Below are 21,385 nucleotides of genomic sequence, written 5' to 3' on the forward strand. Positions count from 1 at the left end.
AACGAGTCCGCGATCCGCGGCCTGGCCTAGCGCGAGCTATAGCGCCTGCCGGCCGGCTGCGCTGCCGCGCCATCTGCGCCCCCTAGCGGCGTAGCGCAGTGACGTGACCAAAGTAGGCTTGTCCACATAATAATTATAGCAATAAAAACTGCTTTTATGGCAGTTTTCTAAAAAAAGTTATTGTGTTCTACAGTACAGTAGAGTCGCGCGCTGAAGAACGCGGAGCCCAAGAACGTCCAGCCTGAAATTCTAAGAACACCACAGCCTACAGTCCATTCATAAAAAGATGGGTCCTGGCTCTGGCGAGCTCCCGTATTTTGGCGATTTTTCGTGATTTCATCGTACACAGTGGCAGTGCTGCGAACTTTGAAATTTGAAAAAGGGTCCAAAAAGGGTGCCTGAACTGGGGTTCGAACCGCAGAATGCACTGTTGCAGGCGGGGTCAAACGGCCTGGATTTTGATGGTTTTTCCCAATTCAGTGCTTTTGGGGCAAAACCTGGCCGAAATCCTATTCTTCCTATGGCTTGCTTTTTGGACAAAAAAACTTCAATAACATAATTGGAAGAGGATTCCATATGGGATTGCAGAAAAAATTCTAAAAAAACTCAATGTTTGACCCATTTATGGCCAAAAGCTAGAAGTTCATTTTTTTCTGAATGGACTGTAAAGCTAAGAACGGCGGTGTTGGTTTTCTGGCAGCTTGTGGAATACATATGATCCAGTACGGATTGTTTCTAAGAACGTGCTATAAGAACGCAGCCAGATTGCAGAAAAATAAAAACGTCCCAGGCTAACCCCTTGGAAACAACGTTCTTGGGCGCGCGACTCCACTGTAGTCCATGGTCATATGGACCGGACCCCGTCTAAAAAGTAAGAAATTAACGAAATGTGATAGCCGAAAATTAAAATTTCACACAAAACCTCACAGTAATCACAACACTTGAAATGCTGCTTTCAACACTAAACTTGTACTGCACCAACAATTGGCAACATGCATGCATAGGAAAGAGGATCACGAGGGGAAAAGGTCTTCTACGAGTACATGTAGCTTTTCATTCTGTGTGTGATTATTGTGAGGTTTTGTGTGAAATTATAATTTTCGGCTATCACATTTCGTTAATTTCTTACTTTTTAGACGGGGTCCATGGACTAGAACACAATAACTTTTTTTAGAAAACTGCCATAAAGCAGTTTTTATTGCTATAATTTCTTTTGTTTTTTTCTGCCACCAATCAATGGAATGCCCTATTGTCAATATGTAAATGATGGCCTTCACATCATATCAATACCGTATTATGCATTGATGTGCAAGCCTTTTCTTGCAGAAAAAGGCACTAGCATGTTCTTCTGCGGGGAAACATGTGAGTAGTGGTGGACCGTGGTGATACTTTTTTTTATACGGAGGTCATTCTGTGCATGTTGCTGTAGCAGAATTTCATGACTCTGTCATAAAATTGTCTTGCCTTTCAGATATTTCAGATTTCCCCACCCTCGATCAGATTTACTGAAGTAGTTGAGATATGTAACCAGGTGCGTGTCGCAGATGTTTTTGTTGATTCTGTGTTTATAATGGTTTATAATCATGGGTTATCGTGATAAGGTCATATCCTGCATCATATTGCACTGAAATCGTAATCCTGTTGATGTCGATACAACTTTTGGAAGTAGTTCAATGACTTCAAACTGTTAGTCCACGATTTTCTAAAACAACACAGCAAAGGAGGAACAATAAACATGTATTAAAATGTAAACAAATACATTGCTGAGTCCGACACCGCGTTCCAACAACTACACTGATCCCGAGGATAAAAGGAGCAAGGCTATGGTTGGAGGTACTGAGAGATAAACAAGGCACTCCATAATAATAAAATCGTACACATCTTTTGGTGAGTATGAATCATGGAGTGGATGTGAAGTCGAGGGCAATATGGTGCTCGACTAGGGAGTTGGCACCGAGAATAAGTGACTCTGTCGTCCCCTCAACAACCAACGCAGTAATAGGCAGGGGTGTACGATCTGGTAAGTGGGTTTTCAGAACTAGCTGGCCTCGGACTGGGATTGGGGCACCCGTAGCCGATACCAGACGGACTGCTGACGAAAGAGACTTCATGGTGTCCATAGGGAAGTGAATGGATTTGAGAAATGAGAGGGAAACGATAGAGACTGAAGCACCAGTATCAATGAAGGCAGTGACCGGCACTTGCTCGTGTGCAGGAGTAGATGGAGGCCACGTGAGGTGTAATGGAATGTAAAATGCTGTATGGGTAGTGCATGTAGCAATGGGAAGTACTTGTGTAGGGGGTGTTTGCTGTAGAGCGGGTGTGTGGAGGGGGGTGGACTGAGCCAGCGGAGGATCGTGTAGCGGTGGTGGATCAGTGTGTGGGGTTGTTGCCATTGGGTCAATGGTGGGTGTGCGTGTATACCGGGTACATGTATTGAAACAATCACTAACAAGCATAATTAGGTTGGTGAAGAACAAGATCAGACTGAGAACAACTACTTGAGACACTACACTGAGGCTCGTAACAATGGTCGTGCACACAAGGAGGCCCGCGAAAACTACGAAAATGTGCAGAACGCAAAATTCGTACACACTTTCGCAAGGACTGTGGCGAAACTTCGTTCGAATTTTCGTTTTGCAGAACCTCTCTACTGAACGTTTCTTTAGCCACATGATGCCAAATGAAACAGCAACAGAGAAAGTACGATACATGTAGAGCACATTCTTGCAGGTACTACAAACAGATTGCAGATCGTAATTCTTGCTTTGGCGGCACGAAACTTTATTTGGGGCAGTGCAATCTCGGCGGTACTCACAAATAATAAATCAAACAGTCCAGACTCGAGTAAACAAATCCAATCATACAAGTACGAGATCTTTACGAGACGAGACTGCACCCATTGGCTTGTTTCGTATGAAGCAAACAAGTTTACTGAACCTCTCCACAATGGAGATTTTCCCTGATATGCGAATTTATTTTGCAAACTCGGTCAATGGGTCCTTGAACCTTTCCCTCCAGATTGGGAACTACCAACGATAGTATGCCACTGACCAGTGCCTTACTTGTAACGTACCAATGTACAATGAATACGAGTATTTCGACAACACATCTAACATAAGCCTTACCGTCAAGAAGGTGAACTCGCGTTCTTCGCACACTGTACAAAAAGGACAAAAAGATAAAAATGGATCGAAATCCGAATAAAATCAGCACACGTTTCCGTAAATGAAAGGGTGAGCATAAGCAAATGAATCGAAGGAAACCGGTCAACTCAGAGATCACCTGTCATCGAGTATTCCGTAAAAGGAGGCCTCGGAAGCGGAAAAGCTAAATTTAGAAAAGAGATCTGTTTATTGCATTCCGCCCAAAATCAGCACACTTTTCGTAAATGAAAGAGTCAACACAAGCAAATGAATCAAAGGGAACTGGTCAACTCACCTGTCATTGAGTAATATTCCGCGAAAGGAGGTCTCAGCAGCGCCGAAACGAAATAAGCCAGGCCAGGAGACGAAATAATCCGAAACAGCTCATACAAGAAGCAGTTCCAAAGGAGGAAGTTCCCCGCGCATGCACATCCGAACACGGACTGCACTCAGTGCACTGCATGCAACACAATGTCTGCCGTGCACGTGCACAGCACGCGGCTACCACCCGTTGGTAGATCTAATACCGAGCACCTTACGTAGAGACTTACGTAGCCTAAGTGAAATACCGAGCACCTTACGTAGAAAGTTACGTAGCATAGCGGTGTCGTTTTTCTTGCCATGTGAACACAATAATAGAAAAGCTGACAGGATCGCTTTTCTAAATTACCCATATAAAAACCGCTCTCTGAGCGGTTCTGAAAAACCTCTACTGGTGCGGCCCCGTCGTAAAAGTAAGAAATTAGAACTGGCGCATTGTCCTCCCAAATGTGAACTGATCCACCTGAATCGCGATTGACGGGACCCGAACGCACCAGTAGCACGAGGTTCCTACCTGTGGATGCAGCTGGGGACGCTGGTCCATAGCCAAAGTCCGGGCAAAGGTGGGCTTCGGGGTACTGTAAGTGTTGTATGGTATCTTGATCAGCGAGACATCATCTGGTTCAATCCTCCGTATAGCGCCAATGTCAGGACAAACATCGGAGGCCAGTTTCTCGCACTAGTAAGCAAGCATTTCCCCAAGAACGCCAAACTGCGAAAGCTCTTCAACAGAAACACCTTGAAAGTCGGCTATAGCTGCATGCCTAATATGGAAACGCGGATCAAAGGCCACAACAAGAAAATGATGCAACCAAAGCACGAGAGAGTCCCCTGCAACTGCCGAGTCGCCGCATCTTGTCCACTGAAAGGTGAATGCAAGTCGACCAATGTGGTGTATGAGGCGGACGTAACGTCGGACAGTGCCCTGAAGACATACACTGGAATGTCGGCACCGGATTTCAAGTCCAGGTATGGAAATCACATGACGTCGCTTCGCCACGAGCGATATGAAGCAAGTACGGAGCTGGCAAAGTATGTCTGGAGCCTAAAACGCCAGAACAAGGCCTATGAGATTGGCTGGTCCATCAAGGAACGTGCACGGGCTTACACCAATGTCACCAAGCGTTGCAACCTATGTATCGCAGAGAAATATCACATCAGCATATCCGATCGCAGCACCTCCCTCAACAAGCGAACGGAGCTCGTATCAAAGTGCAGGCACTCTGCCAAGTTCCTGCTTGGTGGGTACGGAGTCACGTGACTTGCAGCTACATGACGCGCGACAGCCATTTGCAAACGTCTGCAGCCCTTCTAATTATGGGTGTGGAATCTTGCATATGGTCTCGCTTGACGTCGCGTCATCGTGGTCATTTCTTTTCATGTTCCTCGCCCATTCTAAGCACCTATAGCCATCACAGCGCGTGGAAATTTCCATCTTGCACCTGTTTTGTTGGTGCATTGAAGAGCAAGTATCTCCCCTCCTCCAACTTATTTTAAGCGCTTACCAAAGTGTGTGGCATCTTGCACCTGTATGATTGTGATTACAGGCAAGCCACATTATCATTATCATCCTTTCACACAGCCTTGCTTGCCTTCCTGCCATATCACATTTCTTTTCTCACTCACGGACCATGTGAGTTTGGCACATTTTCCATCCAGGACTTTTTGCACCCACCAGACCTCAAACCTTCACAGATTCCTTCCTATGCTGCTGTATAAATACCATACTAGCTGTGCATCACCGTAATCAGTTGTCTGAAGATTGCTATATGGCATGAAACTTTAAGTTACGACAATCAAGACGCGTGGTTTTCCTGTGACTTGTGTGTTACTGCTCTGCTTCCGCATTGAGCACTCTATCGATCCGGAGGACTCCGCTATTTGTATCCAACAGATAGAGAAATGAACAGCATCTGGTACAGCCCACACAAAACCAAGCTGACCTGATACTCGTCCGAAGATCGTAAGTGGCAGATCCTTTTCAACGATAGCATGCAGGTGTACGTTACACGCATGGACAAAATCTGACCGTGTCACCGGCATACATTGTCATCACATGCATGTAGACATCTATTCAGTCCCTCACAAGACAGCCATTGTGCTAAACAGATCTTCTTTAGTTCTCTATCAGAAGTGCGCCATGTCATCTCTCTCGTGCTATACATAAAGCGGTACAAGCACGTGCATGCCTGCACGTGCGTACATAGTACTACAATACAACTGCATGTACGATATCTACATTACCCGGTACCCCCCTTCCCTCAAAAAGAAAAAAAGAAGAAAGAGAAAAAAGGAAAACAAAAACAAAACAAAAACACTTGCATCCGTATCCTGCAGCTTGCAGAGGAATGTACGTGCATGTGTTGGAGTAAAAGAGAGACGGGAAGTGTTGCAACTATTAGAAATAATCTGACTCAAAACTTGAGGCAAAAACACCATGAGTTTGAGTTACCGGCAATGCAAACTCGACCAATAAGGGGAAAAAAATAAAGAAAAATCTAAATATTCACAAGGTCGTTAGAAGATTCTAAACAACGCCAATCTGGTAGCGATTGAAGCCACTCATTTGGTAATGCATGACTCGACGACTCAGATGTCAGCTTCACGTGCTTTCTCTGTAACTTTGTAAGCTTGATCTGACGGCCAGCTCTGGTCTGTACGCCCTCGCGGAATACACTTGGACGAGATGTTGGCGGTGACAGTGACATACAGGCCGGTGTTGCAGGTGGTGCTGTCGTCTCCGGTGAAGCTGCAGGAGACAACGGCAATGTGAGCGCAGTTACCGGAGCTTCGGGCCTGGATGCTGCGCTGCTCGCTGACGGAAGGCTTGTTGGGTCGGACACTGGCAGTGCTGGAGCACACACTGGCTCTGGCACATGCTCCCTCTCTGACTGTGCCGGAGGTTCACTCATGGGTGCTTTCTCCGCTGCTGCTGCTGCTGCTGCTGGTGCTACAAACTCGGTGACATGCTGACGGTTCCGGAGCAGTATGCGTGACCCATCAGTGACCCCAACCTGACGACCATACTGCTCTACTACCTTCCATTCTTTTCGAGGGTCGCTATACCCATCATGGAGCACTACCCGCGTACCTGATGGCAAATGGGGTAACTTGCGGACACCTCGGCGCGAGTCATGACCTTCAACCATTGCTGCTTTCGCCTTGATCTGCTCAGATGGGTTGACGATCTGTGGGGTGATGGATGCTGAAACCCGTGTCCGAATGACTCTGCTGAACAACGCTTCGCTCGGCGATGTACCTAGCATCCGGTGCCGCGAATTGCGAATGTCGAACAAGACTTGAGTGATGCGGCGGTGTAGCGGTAGATGAGGTCTCAGACTGGCAACTCGTTCTTTCACCAGACGATGTAGTCGCTCCACCATACCGTTAGAGCGGGCATACCGGGGGCTAGACTTGCAATGCTCAACACTCAACTGAGCGAGAAACTTGGACATCTCAGTGGATGTAAACTGTGGGCCCCAATCCGAGACGAGTGTTGAAGGCAGACCAAACCGTGCGAACAACTCCATCAGCTTGTCGATCACACCCGTTGTCGTAGTATTGGACAGTGGTAGAAGCTCTGGCCAGCGGGAACCATAATCAATAGCAGACAGGAACGTGGCTCCCTCAATGGTAACAAGATCAATGGCCAGTTTCTGCCAGACACCTTCTATCTCTGTAGGGAGGAGCTGTTGCGCTGGATTGGAGCGTTTACGCCAGCATTCAGAGCATTTCTCTGCAAACAGATTGGCATCCTTCATGAGACCTGGCCACCAAACCCGTTCGCGAAGGGTATCCCGGAATGCATCGAATGCCTGGATGACCTTCATGTGCTAGTCGCAGCACCGCTGGGCGGAGCTCTTCTGGAATGACGTAGCGATTGTCTAGCATGACAATCCCGTCAATGACTGTCAGCTGATGGCGTAGCAGGAAGTAAGGCTCTTCCGTTTGGATGCACCCTGACCAAACTGATGTGCCCACTCTTTGTCGGACGCTGCTCAGTGTCGGATCAGAGTCCGTGGCCTGGCGAATATCCTTGGAACGAACCGGACAAGCCTCGAGAATGAGACTAACGAATTCCGCCATTGAACGTGCCTCTGCAGGTGAAGCTGTGCGATCAGGTAGAGGAGCTCGAGAGAGGGTGTCAGCACAAACCATCTGCTGACCAGGGACGAACACCAAGCTGTAGCGATAGGGCATCAATGCGACCAGCCATCTCTGAAGCCTCGGTGGCACTTCGTCGAACGGCTTCTGGACGATAGAAATAAGCGGCTTGTGATCCGTAAACACTTGCACTTCTCGGCCTAGTACATACTGCCGAAAGCGAGTCAGGCCGAATACCACTCCCAGCATCTCTCGTTCCAGCTGAGAATAGCGTGACTCAACATCTGATAGAGAGCGACTGGCACATGTCACTGGTACCCAACAGCCACTGGTATTCTTCTGCCACAGGACTGCTCCCAAACCGTCTGGCGATGCATCACAGCTGATAGCAGTAGGGACGTCCAATGCTGGTTGAAAGAATGCCAACGCTTGCAAAGCTGACGCTATACCAGCCTTTGCTGAGGTGAATGCCTGCAGGACTTCATCATCCACACTGAAGGGATCACGCTTTGCTAGCCTGCGCAGAGAAGCCGTGATCTGGGCCAAGTTCGGAATGAACTTTCCAAGGTACGTAGCCATCCCCAGGAACCGTCGCACATCAGAGATAGATTTCGGAGGGGCCAGCTCCTGGATGGCTTGTAACTTGTCATCATCTGGGGACAAGCCGGTCGCACTTAGCCAATGTCCCAGATACTTCACACGGTCCTGGTTCAGTCGGCACTTGGTCCAGTTGAGTTGGAGGTTAGCTGCTCGCAGTCGCTGCTTGACTGCTTCTAGCCGTGCATCGTGTTCTGCTTGAATGGAGCCAAACACTAGGATGTCGTCGATGTAGACGATGACTCCTGGCAGGCCTTCCAGAATGTCGGACACCACTCGCTGGAAAATCTCAGGCGCACATGCAATACCGAAAGGTAAACGCTTGAAACGGAACAGGCCACAGTGCGATGAGAAAGTCGTTAGAGGCCTTGCTTCTTCTGACAAGAGTAGCTGATGGAATCCAGATTCCGCATCCAGAACTGAGAAGACCCCTGCGCCATCAAGCTGAGCTGTGATCTCGTCAACGGTTGGAAGAACGTTGCGCTCACGTGTAACTCTCTTATTCAGTTCTCTGTAGTCCACGCATAGTCGCAATGCTCCATTCGGTTTGCGGACTGGAACAAGTGGTGACACCCACGGCGTGGCTTCCTTGACGGGTTCAATGATATCCAACTTGGTCAGCCGTTTCAGCTCGGTCTCGCTGTCAGCCCGGATACTGAAAGCTGGGCGTCGTGGTGGCTGGGCTAGAGGCTTTGAACCGTCTTCCAGAGAGATTTCGATGGGTGACACGTTCACCACGTTTGCTTGTGACAGGAGGTTCAGCTCCTTGATGACATCCTGTCCGAAGAGAACGGAGTGCTGACTGGCTGCTACCACGAAACAACTGCACTTCACGTTCTTGCCACCATGTGAAATGTGGACGTCAGCCATGCCCAAAGTCTCTACGACACCGCCATTGTACGCTTTCAGCAAGCGGTCACTCTTGCGCGTGGGCTTGATCACATCATCAGTGAGGATCGTCCGAGTTGCACCTGTGTCTAACAGTCCAGTGCACAGCTCACCATTGACTTTGAGTGTAGTCTGGAATGTCTTGTCGCCTGCGAGTGCCGAGCTACTGACGGCGAAAGCGGAGTCGTACATGCGACTTGCATGCTCATACTCATCAGGCTCATCCTCTACTGGCCGGGCTCTTTCTTCGTGTCTTTCCACTTTGTTTGACATGCAGACCGCTGCAAAATGCCCTCGCTTGCCACACTTGTTGCAGGTGACGTTGGCCGCAGGACAGTTACGCATGCCTGGTTTGTGACTACGTCCGCAGTATTTGCACTTCTTTCCCTCTGATCCAGAACCAGCTGCAGAGACAGCTTGCACACGCTGGATGGGCACGGGGAACACAGGCGGTGCGTCACTAGCTCTGGTACTATCGTACAGTTTACTGTCAGTAATCGACGCTTCCAACGCCACTGACTTGATGACGGCGTCGTTCAGGGTCAGCTTCGACTGTTTCAGCAGCTCCTTTCGAAGCTCAACAGAACGCAGGCCCACGATCAGCTGGTCTCGAATTTGGCAGTTGACAACGGTATCCACAGAAGTGGAGCTGAACTCGCAAACATCTGCCTTTTCTCTCAGCCGCCCAACGAACGAAGTCACCGACTCGCCCTCCATTTGGCGGAGTTGGCGGAATTTGTGACGTTCAGACGTGACATTTGTTGACGGTCGAAAATGTGCCAACAATGCGTCCGTCAAGGCTTGGTACTCATCTCCAGGTGAGCCATCTTGTGTCTGCTCCACCGTGACAACCAGACCTTTCACAATGCGCCTCACTGCTAAACCAGCCAGATTCAAGAACAAGCGTTTCTTGTCAGCTGCTGCCGTCACTTCACTGATTGAAAGGAAATCATTTATGTCCTCGAGCCAGAGTTCAAAATCAGCACCGACGTTGCTCGCAGCATAGTCAGGAATAAATTCCTTGGGCGTCCTGCCCTTTGTCATTTTCGTTCACTGCGCCAATGTAGACATCTATTCAGTCCCTCACAAGACAGCCATTGTGCTAAACAGATCTTCTTTACTTCTCTATCAGAAGTGCGCCATGTCATCTCTCTCGTGCTATACATAAAGCGGTACAAGCACGTGCATGCCTGCACGTGCGTACATAGTACTACATACAACTGCATGTACGATATCTACAATGCATACCCCACAAGTTACACACATGCACAGTAGAAGCACAATAAAAGCAATGGAAAAATATGAAGGGGTTGCTGAAGCATCTTCGCACTTCAAATTCAGACTTCGATGTGGTCGTCACGGGATGATGTACCTGCAAGATACAAGTGATGCAGAAATAAAGCATAAGGTCGTGAGGTAGGCTATGAGACACCACAAATGGGTCACCTACATGTATGTTCAGGGCTGGTGTACACACACACACGCAGAATTGTCATCATCGAGAATTTCCCAAACTGAGAAGAGCAGTGAAATCCACTTGCATGCACAGGAGCAATTTTGCAGTATGATGCGCAGCTTGGGAATACACCTGTTGAAAATCATCGGGGTTACATTCCCATTGGAATTCCCATTCATGTGGGATTCACAGAAGCAATTTGGCAGTGTGCTGCGCAATGCGACACGACCTGCGATTCTGCGTGCGATGCAAACTCGCACAAAATACCATTCACAGAATCACGACAAGACGTCAGCGATGCAACAGCGCCTGCTGACGTGCCTCAAGTCAAAGCTCAATGAGAATGCGTTTGTCGGTTACAACTGGTACAAATGTACAAGCAATTTCTGAAAATGCTCCTGTGAATCCTCCTTTAATTTAAGCAGTGCAGGAATGTCCCTCCTCCGCTCTCTCCCCCCCCCCCCCTCCACACCCTCAGGGAACTTGGCAAGGAACGGTGGTCTTCGCGGTTCCCAACATCTATTTGCAGTTTCTGGTCTCCACTATGTCTTTTCAATGGGATTTGTACGTACCATAAACGCAAGTCTAAAATGAACAGCACATTTGCCGTTCCCCCACTGGGGAGGATGCGTTCCACAGCTATCCTGACAAGATATTCCGAGAAGCGGTGCTGAGTGCAATGCATTAGGGAGGTTCTGCTCTACGTTTTCGGAACGCGACGCAAAGAATCACGCGAACTTTCTTCGCGTTCCCGTAACGTAAAGAAATTGTCATGACTGCGCAGTCATGAACTTACTATTTCCCACTTTTCCCACGTCGTGCATTATTGTACACATTTCGCGTATGCATGCTTTGACCCCTACTATCTCTTACACTTAGTTACAGCCATATCTGTTGTAAGTTCAAACGGGAGTTCAAACTCTCGCTCCTTTTGGACGCCTTACGTCATAATCGTTTACCGTGTTTTTAGAGCGGAGAACAGTATTTCTTCTTGGTCTAGTTTTCTGGTTTTTTGGTATGGAAGTTGTGTCCGGTTAGACCTTCTTCTCGTTACAGTGTTTTCGATAATAGCACTTGATAGGATGAGATTTTCAATGTTCTGGACGACTTAGAAAGATGTAGTGTACACGACGAAGAAGAGGAGTGGGAGCGTAAATTTAATGTGTCTTGGCGCATTTTTGAAGATGCCCAGATAGCTGTCGACCAAGTCGTATTTGAAGAGGAGAAATTGAAGCGTCAGTCCCAATCCGCCATTCTGGCTGCTCAGCAACAGCACCAGAAAGCCTCAGTGACTTCAGTGGATGCCACCACCAATAGTGCCAGTGCCACTGAGGACATACCAGTAGTTGACGAGGAGGCGCATCAACAAACAGCAGTGCAGCTGGAAGAAGATTCTAGAGACCAGAACGAGTCTCCAGCTATGATCAGTGTAGATGGCATCCGACGAGCATCGTCAAGTCTCAGTATCCACAGTGCACCAACAACGCTGTCCACCATTGAGGTGGCGGCACAGGCAGCAGTAGCAGCCATGCAAGCTGCACGCTCCAGTCCAGTGGTGAAACTTCCTCAGCTGAAACTGTCTCAGTTCAATGGAGACATCATGGACTGACCAGAATTCTGGCAGACATTTGAGTCCTCTGTTGGTCTTCGTCAATCGTTGCCAGACGTATCAAAATTCACGTACCTCAAAAGCGTCCTGACGGGTGTCGCCGCAGCAGCCATCGAAGGCATTCCAATAACAGCAGCTAACTATCCTATCGCAGTTACGATGCTGAAGGACAAATTTGGACAGCCTGAGCTGATAGTGGCAACACTGTATCGTAAACTGGCACAGCTGCCACAATGTAACAACAGGTTTACTGAAGTGAAGGCTACCATTGACCAAATGGAGAAACTCCTTCGTCAATTGGAAGCTCAGGGAGAGAACCTTGATACTCAGCGCGTCCTCATTCAGCAACTCTTCTCGAAGTTCCCGTTCCAGCTCGTCAGCAAACTGGAGGAGCAGAGATCCGACCATACTGTGCCATGGACGGTCAAAACAGTACGGGAGATGCTAGCGAAGTATGTAGCAATGCAGAACACAGTTCGTCAGTTCACCGACAACATCAGCCAGACACCTCAGCCTAAGATACATGGACACCAGCAACAACACCATCGTCCACCAACAATGGGATTCGTATCCAGCCAGGCAAGCCCCAGAAGAGAACCGTCCTGCGTCTTCTGTCGGTCAAGCCATTTCAGTGATGAGTGTACCAACTACTCAACACTGGATTCCAGGAAGGATCAACTGTTGTCCCTACGTAGGTGCTTTGTGTGCCTCAAAGAAGGCCATATCGCAAGGAATTGTGCACACCGTAGTAGAAATTGCTACCACTGTAGCGGAACAGGCCACAGTCGTGCTATTTGTCCCAAGAAGGGTCAACAATATAATCCAGCAGTCGAAGTTCCGAAACACCAGCAAACAAATTCACTGGCCAATGGCAGTCCACAGACAGCAGCAATCGCAGCTTTGTCACCGGCAGAGATGCCAAGCCAAGAGCCGGCGGCAATTCCAGATGAAACCACGGAACTAGCCACCACGAGCGTCTCAACACTGAAAGCAGTTATTCAGTCAGCCATGCTGCAAACCGCTAAGTGTAACGTGACTGACCATTGTGGGAAGAAGGTCATGGTCAACGCACTACTGGACAGTGGCAGCCAACGATCGTTCATCACTGCAGCTCTAGCTAAACGACTCCAGCTACCAGTCGAGAATGAAGAGAGGCTCTACCTGAACACCATGGCAGCAACTAAGTCCAAGAGCTTCAATTCGCAATCGTTCCAACTCGCTGTCAACCTCCGAGACGGTAACATGGCACAGATAATGGTGAATACTCTGCCTACCATAACCAACCCAATTGTGAAACAAGCCGTGCAACAGACCGACTTGGCGTTTCTTGAACAGCTGTCTCCAACAGCGCTAGCAGATTCTGTGCCTCACGCAATGGAAACTGTCAACATCGACTTTCTAATTGGTGCTGGCTACTTTTGGCAACTGGTGGGCAATAATGTTATCACACTGCCATCAGGACTCAAGCTAGTCTCCTCCGAATTTGGATACCTGCTCACCGGCTGCAGTTCACTACCGGATGAATGCAGCAATGATGACACGACCTCCCTGGTGGTTACCAGCAGCGGTTCGATTTTCTCAGGAGCTGCAAGCGTCTCCAACCGTAACACAGAGGACAGTGTACTGTCTCAATTCTGGCAACTGGAGAATATCGGAATCAAGGATTCACCCTACGCGAATGATGACGAAATCGCACTGGCGCAATTTCGCAAGACAACGGAATATTCCGATGGCAGGTATTCCATCCAATGGCCATGGAAGCCTGATGACACCAAAGATCAACTTCCTAGCAACTACGGCTTAGCCCTTGGCCGAATGAAATCACTGGCCAAACGACTCGCTACAGACGGACAGCTGCTCGAGAGTTATGACAAGGTGATCCGACAGCAGCTAGCTAAGGGAATCATTGAAGAAGTTCAACTTTCCGGAACCAGTGGTAAACAACACTATTTGCCACACCACCCCGTTGTGACACCAGCGAAGTCAACAAAGGTCAGGATAGTGTATGATGCATCAGCCAAAGCGAGTGCAACATCTCCAAGCCTGAACGACTGCCTCTACCGTGGCCCAGTGCTACTCCCTGACCTCTGCGGCCTGCTAATGCGTTTCCGTCTCAAGCCAATTGTGATTAGCGCTGACGTAGAGAAAGCATTTCTTCAAATTTCTATTCAGCCAAGTGACAGGGACGTCACCCGATTCATCTGGTACAAGGACTGTACCACACCTGAGAAGGTTAACGGCAATGTCACAGCGTACCGTTTCTGTCGAGTGCCGTTCGGTGTAGTCTCGAGCCCATTTCTGCTCGCTGCTACCATTCAGCTGCACCTCACACAGGCCCAGACCGATGTGTCTGGTGCTATTGCACGTGATCTGTATGTGGACAACCTAATAACCACGGTCTACTCCCCAGAAGAAGGTATTCATCTCTACAAGGAAGCCAAGCAGCTGTTCTCAGATGCATCCATGAATCTACGGGACTGGACCTCCAACTCCGACAAAGTGTTGGACAAGATTCAGGAAATCGACCGATTGCCATCAGCATCTACCAAAGTCCTTGGGCTCAAGTGGGATAGCAAAGCAGATAACATCGCCGTGTCCAACAGCATCAATGAGAAATCAGTCGGTCCAGTCACAAAGCGCAGCGTGCTGAACAAAGTGGCAAGCGTGTTTGACCCACTCGGATTGATGACACCATCTACACTGCAAGGGAAGCGGTACCTTCGTCGGCTATGGGAGGAAGGTCTGGAGTGGGATGCCCCATTGTCCGCACCAATGCTCCTGGAGTGGGACAACATCCAATCAGCACTCCGGCAGACGACGACCGTCACCATTCCAAGGTTCATTGGTCCTGCGAGTGCAAGTCAACCGATGAGTCTACATATCTTCACAGATGCATCCAAGGATGCATATGCAGCAGCAGCTTACCTCCAAGTGCAGATTCCGGATTCCAACAAGTACACGGTGAATCTCATCTTCTCCAGATCCCGACTGACCCCGTCAGCCAACAAACCGTCCAAGAAGCAATCAGTCACCATTCCTCGTATGGAACTGCTCGGCGTGGTCATCGGATTCAGGATGGTCAAGTTCATCCAATCCCAGCTTCAATTTCAGAACAACATCCCAACATACCTCTGGACTGATGCCAAGTGTGTTCTCCACTGGCTCACAACGCCCCATCATCTCTCAACATTTGTTGCCAATCGTGTGAAGGAAGTGAAATCCAATCAGCAGCTACAGTTTCGTCACGTTCAGTCCCAGGACAACCCTGCAGACATAGCAACACGCGGTCTTCAGCCAGAGGAGTTGAAGGAGTCTTCTCTCTGGTGGCAGGGTCCTGCATGGCTAGCAGGAGACAAAGAGGACTGGCCAACAGGAAAACTGATCGTCACGCAAGAAGACATTGCAGAAGCAGACAAAGAGAGACGCTCCCCTCTCATTACAATTGGGAACACAGCTGCCGTCATCAACGACAGCACAGAAACGTATTCGCTTCAGGCAGCAGAACAACGTGTTTCATCCCTCAGATCGCTCTTGAGGACTACAGCAATCTGCCTCCGTTTCATTGGCAAAAAGATCTGGAGCAAGGTCAGTAGCAGCACACGAGAGAAGCTACGGCCAAAGATTCCCCTCGCAGCAGTGGTCTTTGATGATGCTTCGCGCACCAAGTACGTAGCAGCCAGTGATCTCAGCATCGCAGAGAAGATCATCATCAGACAACACCAACGACAGAACTTCACAGATGCGTTCAAAGCTATAGACAGCGGTACTCGTCACCCCCTTCAAGACCAGCTCGGACTTCGCCTGGATGCTGAAGGACTGCTAAGATGCCATGGAAGGCTAGACAATGCTCAGCTACCTGAAGATGCGACTCGCCCTATGCTGATATCCCGACACAGTAAGCTAAGTAGTCTGATCATCCGGGAAGTTCATGCGCGTCTCATTCATGCCGGAGTGTCTCACACACTTGCCCAGATTCGACAGAAGTACTGGCTTCCACAAGGGCGAGCAGCTGTGAAAGCCGTTCTGAGTAAATGTGTCATTTGCCAGAAACACGAAGGGCAACCGTTCCGTCTACCCCAGATGCCACAGCTACCAGCAGAACGAGTACAGCAGTCTCATCCATTTCAGTACATCGGCCTCGACTATCTCGGCCCATTCAGCGTCAACATCAGCAGTACAACACAGAAGGTATGGGTGTGCCTCTTCACCTGTATGGCAACCCGTGCGGTTCATTTGGAAGTAGTGATGGGATTAACAACGGCCCAGTTCGTCAACTGTTTGAAACGATTCATTGCCAGGCGAGGACGACCTGACAAGATCATCTCAGACAATGCGCCACAGTTCAAGTTGGCACAGACGTACCTCGATCAGAAGTGGAAAAAGATCCTAACCTGCCCTGAGCTGGCCTGCTACCTTGCAGAACACAAGGTAACCTGGGTTTTCACCACTGAGTTTGCACCGTGGCAAGGCGGTTTCTATGAGCGACTAGTTGGTCTGGTGAAGCGAGCTTTCCACAAAGCCATTGGCCGCAGTCGATTCACCTACGAGCAGTTCAACACAATCACAACGGAAGTTGAGGCAATGCTCAACACACGCCCATTGACGTATGTACCGTCAGAGTCGACAGATGGAATCATCACGCCAAACCACTTCATTGCCCCAACTCGCTCACTGGGACTTCCTGACGATATCCAGTCAGATGACTACATGCCCCAACGAGATCCAGTCGCTACTATTACGTCGCTGCAGAAGAAGCAGCAAGCTGCACTGGGCACGTTCTGGAAGTTGTGGAGAGATGACTATATCCTTGCACTTCGCAGCCGACAGCCAATCAACCATCGTCTCAGGAGGAGCCGAACCACTGATCCCAAGATTGGCGACATGGTCATGATCAAGAACGACCAGCTACCACGTGGAATGTGGAAGATGGGAAAAATCAGAGAACTGCATGACAGCGCGCAGGACGGCAAGACTCGTTCGGCGACAGTACAGACGACCAACTCCATCCTGAACCGACCGATCAACCACCTCTACCCGCTAGAAGTGACCGCAACGGAGGAGAAGGAGAACACTGATGTCATCGACAACGGCAGCACTGATGTTGCTAGCAGCAGGCCTCAGCGCGTGGCCGCCCAGAAGGCAAAGGAAAGGCTCAATGCACAAATGCAGGCTGAGCTGGTGTCTGTAGCTTTCACCTTTGTTTCTACGTATGTATGTATGTAGACAGTATATATTCCATTGTCTTTTAATATTCAATGTCACAGTAAAATAGTTTGTTTCTTTTGTTCCTCGGGAGTGTCATGACTGCGCAGTCATGAACTTACTATTTCCCACTTTTCCCACGTCGTGCATTATTGTACACATTTCGCGTATGCATGCTTTGACCCCTACTATCTCTTACACTTAGTTACAGCCATATCTGTTGTAAGTTCAAACGGGAGTTCAAACTCTCGCTCCTTTTGGACGCCTTACGTCATAATCATTTACCGTGTTTTTAGAGCGGAGAACAGTATTTCTTCTTGGTCTAGTTTTCTGGTTTTTTGGTATGGAAGTTGTGTCCGGTTAGACCTTCTTCTCGTTACAGTGTTTTCGATAATAGCACTTGATATGATGAGTTTTTGATGTTCTCACGACGGAGACGAGGGACTGTGATCACAGCCACCGTTGAACTGCCCTGGAGTGCAGTAGTAATAGTATTTTAGACCCCCTTATTTTCCCTCGTTTATGTCCGTTCGTGACAGAAATGCTGTTCTGCTCTACGTTTCACCTAGAGAAGTCACGTGGAATGTGTACTGGGGATTTCCCCTTCCATATTTGGCAGTTTTCTGCATGCAGTTGATCGATACCCAGCAAATCCATACGCATTTTCTCTGCGTGTGCCAGAGCGTAGAGAACCCCATCTCCGCATAGAAATCTGGAGCCAAAACACGCGAAGCCGTAGACTTTAACCCAGACACCTGCTCTCTACGTGATTTCTCTACGTTTCACATAGCAGAACCTCTCTATTATTGTGAAACTGAAAAAGCTGACCAAGCGCATCTAACGTCTAAACCTCTAGTTCGCCAGCTGACTACTTTCAGACTCCATGGCATGTAGGTCCGAGTACATCTGGCTTAAAAGTTGACAACAACGGCGCACGCACATAAGCAACGGCCATCTTACCTGTACTGTAGCAGTACTTCCGAGTTCCCGTATGGGAGTTCCCTCACTGTGTGTGCAATAGCAGCCTCATCAGACCAGTTCAATGCGACGCGGACAGTCCGACACTGAGGAAGACATTGAAGAAGTCAGAGACAGGAAGAATGGTTGATTTACAACTCAACTAGCAAGGCTGCACACCCACGAAGTTCCACTCACCATTGTGCCGTCCTTCTTGGAATGCAGAAATAACGCTTCTTCTCGAGAACACAGCCTGTGACAGAGAAAAAGGAAGGAGCATCGCCATCGGCATTGGTCCTCTGCTATTGCCGAGTTGCACAGTTCACTTTAACCAGACTGAGGACGTTCAAGAACTCCCCATCCATACCACCATCATTGGAGTAAGGGGAAAGGTCAGATTGCCTATAATTCCACCCAGCATTCCTGGATGCCAGGATGTGCTGCCCCCCCCCCCCCGCAACTCCCTTCTACTGCCTGGAAAGGGCAACATATGTGACAGCGTTCACCAGTACAGTCGGAGGAGAACATGGGAGAAGGCAAAGAAGGGCAACACACATGAATCCCTTATAAACAAGCAGTGGCAACTCTAGCACCAGTAATGTTGGACTTACATCCCAGCCATTGCCGCCGGATTCAGCGGCTTCTTCTTCTTCGTCTCCCACCTTGGAAGCACTCCTTCGAGCTTCCCGTAAGTTCAGTCCTGGGAGTACAGTCGGAGGAGGACGTCAGAAAAGCCAAAAAGGCAACACACATAATCGATTCCCTTATAAGCAAGCAGTGGCAACTCTAGCACCAGCGATGTTGGACTTACATCCGAGCCATTGCCGCCGGATTCCCACGCTTCTTCTTCGTCGTCTTCCAGTTCCCAGGTTCCATCTTGCAAATACTCCTTCCCGTAAGTAAGTGCAGTCCTGGCCTGGGTGGATGCGCAGTACATTGACGATGGCGGAGATGGAGCAGGTCAGGGAGCCCTATAGGGGTCCCGAGAGCAGATTGCGGCCAAATTCGGGACGATGCCGGACGCCAGTCAGTATGAAGTAGCGAATTGCGGACCGCCACGTAGATTGGGGTCGCGGGGTCATAATCCACGGGCACTACTCGTACGTTGCTCCAAAAAGGGCACTGCACTGTTCCACAGTTGCTGTTAGCGGTCGCCAAAGGCACTTGGTAGGCCGGTAATTGGGTCACGGGTCAACAAAGTGTCAACAACGTGTCAACAACGTGTCGACCACGTGTCTTTAGCGGTACACTAATTTTGGTGTCCCCAAACTGAAAACATCGAGCACCAGAGGCTTTAGACAGAAAGCCTTTCCAATTATGTTTTGCATCTTTTTTGCAACTTGTGGGTAAAAATGCATCCCCGGGGAAAAATTGCAACTTGGGGTATATTTTGCCCTTTTCCATGCCCAAAGCAGGAATTCACTCCTCACGACCCCAGTCGAAAACATGAGGGTGTCAAACAGCCAGACCTCACAACTACCAAGTAGTTCAGGCGCCGAAGATTCACTGATTTTATAGTGGAACTACAAGTTACTTCAGGACAATGTTTATGTGTCCTTGAACACACTATCAATGTTACATGCTTTATAAACCAATACCACAGGTGTCTAAGAATAGTTTTTGGTTTCGATAACTTTACCAGTGCCTCTCATATTCTTAGCCTATACAATCTCTCTCACATTTCTGTCAATTTGAAGCTTTTTATTCTTGTATTTCGCTCTGTCCATAGCGGCACATGTAGCTCTCTCCTAAAAGAAATTTTCCATACCCGCTCCTCCAGTGCACATACTACTGCCGTCACTAGGTCCCAAATCTCTTTTTCTCTGGCCTTGCCTTCTGCCCACACTAAAGCTGGTTTTTCTCGTCTTGGCTACATACATGTAGGTTCTGATCGGTGGAATATGCTGCCTTCCACTGTTCGCTCTTGTACAGATTATCGCCCATTTGTTCGTTCATGCTTAACCTTTCAAGGGGCTCCCGTAAGAAGACCATAGGTCTGTGGGAAACACCCTAGTAAAATAAATAAAATATTAATAATAATAATAATTTCAGAACTAAATATTGCGACAGAGCTTTCGGCCATATTTTCAATTCATTGCATTCCCAACTCATCCCGCTGTCGATCCTGTTGACGGGCGGACAGGTCGGTGTGAATCCTGAACGGCAACCGAGCCTGTCGCGTTGGGGGATCTCGGCGGTGAGTCTCGCCTCGCCTGCATACATGGACATTGCAACATCATAATAATAAACAACATACATGTACTTTCCATTGGCATCAGTATTCCGCGTCAGGTTTTCGTCGCTTGTGTGGTGTGTTTCTCCACCAATGAGCGCGTACTATGATTATTTATCGCTGTTCTCACACTTTACCATTTTAGCAGCTTGCATATGCCATTGATATATGTGGAAAGCGCGCATTTGCGCCATTTCTGGTGTATAAGAATGATCATTCCTCCTTTATCATCATTATTATCCTCTACTGATGAGCTCCGACAGGGAGCGAAACAGCTGTCTAGAGGCGTGGAGCAATATTATCTCTCAACGGAAGTGTCCTTGCTGGTGTATGTATGGTTCGGCTGAAGAGCGCGTGGTTGTGATGAGTTGGGAATGCAATAATAATAATAATAATAATACGTCGAAGTAATAATAATAATAATAATAATAATAAATGTACTAAGACCCAAAGGCAAGTGCATACAGGTGTGATGATCTAAACTAGCAAAGATATGTAGTATGCAATCCAGCAAGCGCAAGGGACACAAGTGGTGAGAAGTGATATACAGGCTTGTCAGCAAAGAGTCATGCAGTGCGTGTACGTGTACATGTGACATGATTAGAGGTCAGCATGGCATATAATAATAATAATAATTCGCGGGATTCGCGTTGGCATCGCTTGAATGTTCAGAAACACACAAACTAGCCTTCGCTTCCGCAGGCCACCACTATGCCTATGCCTTGCACACCTTAGTGGCGAATGCAGACCTCCAGCCTCACCAACTTCTTTGGATCGGTCGTCTCTGACCCAGAGCGACCTCCTTCCCTGCAAATCCCCCAAGGCCCCCGACAGCTCACCAGTTTCGCAAATTTCACCCCTGTCACTACCAC

The 21,385-nt window shown here is 48.6% G+C and overlaps 1 long non-coding RNA gene across 1 annotated transcript; it reads right to left on the reverse strand.

Annotated features, from left to right (window-relative positions):
- Positions 1 to 9,961: 9,961 nt before the first annotated feature.
- Positions 9,962 to 19,458, reverse strand: LOC135808841 (uncharacterized). The gene is made up of 5 exons (XR_010552133.1): positions 19,092 to 19,458; positions 18,892 to 18,980; positions 18,479 to 18,533; positions 18,284 to 18,387; positions 9,962 to 10,428 (listed from the first exon to the last, which is right to left on the reverse strand). It is a non-coding gene; the product is annotated as an uncharacterized LOC135808841 (long non-coding RNA).
- Between the last annotated feature and the right edge of the window lie 1,927 nt (positions 19,459 to 21,385).

The sequence above is a fragment of the Sycon ciliatum genome, chromosome 2 (assembly GCF_964019385.1).
Source record: "Sycon ciliatum chromosome 2, ocSycCili1.1, whole genome shotgun sequence".
In the NCBI taxonomy this organism is placed as follows: Eukaryota; Metazoa; Porifera; class Calcarea; order Leucosolenida; family Sycettidae; genus Sycon; species Sycon ciliatum.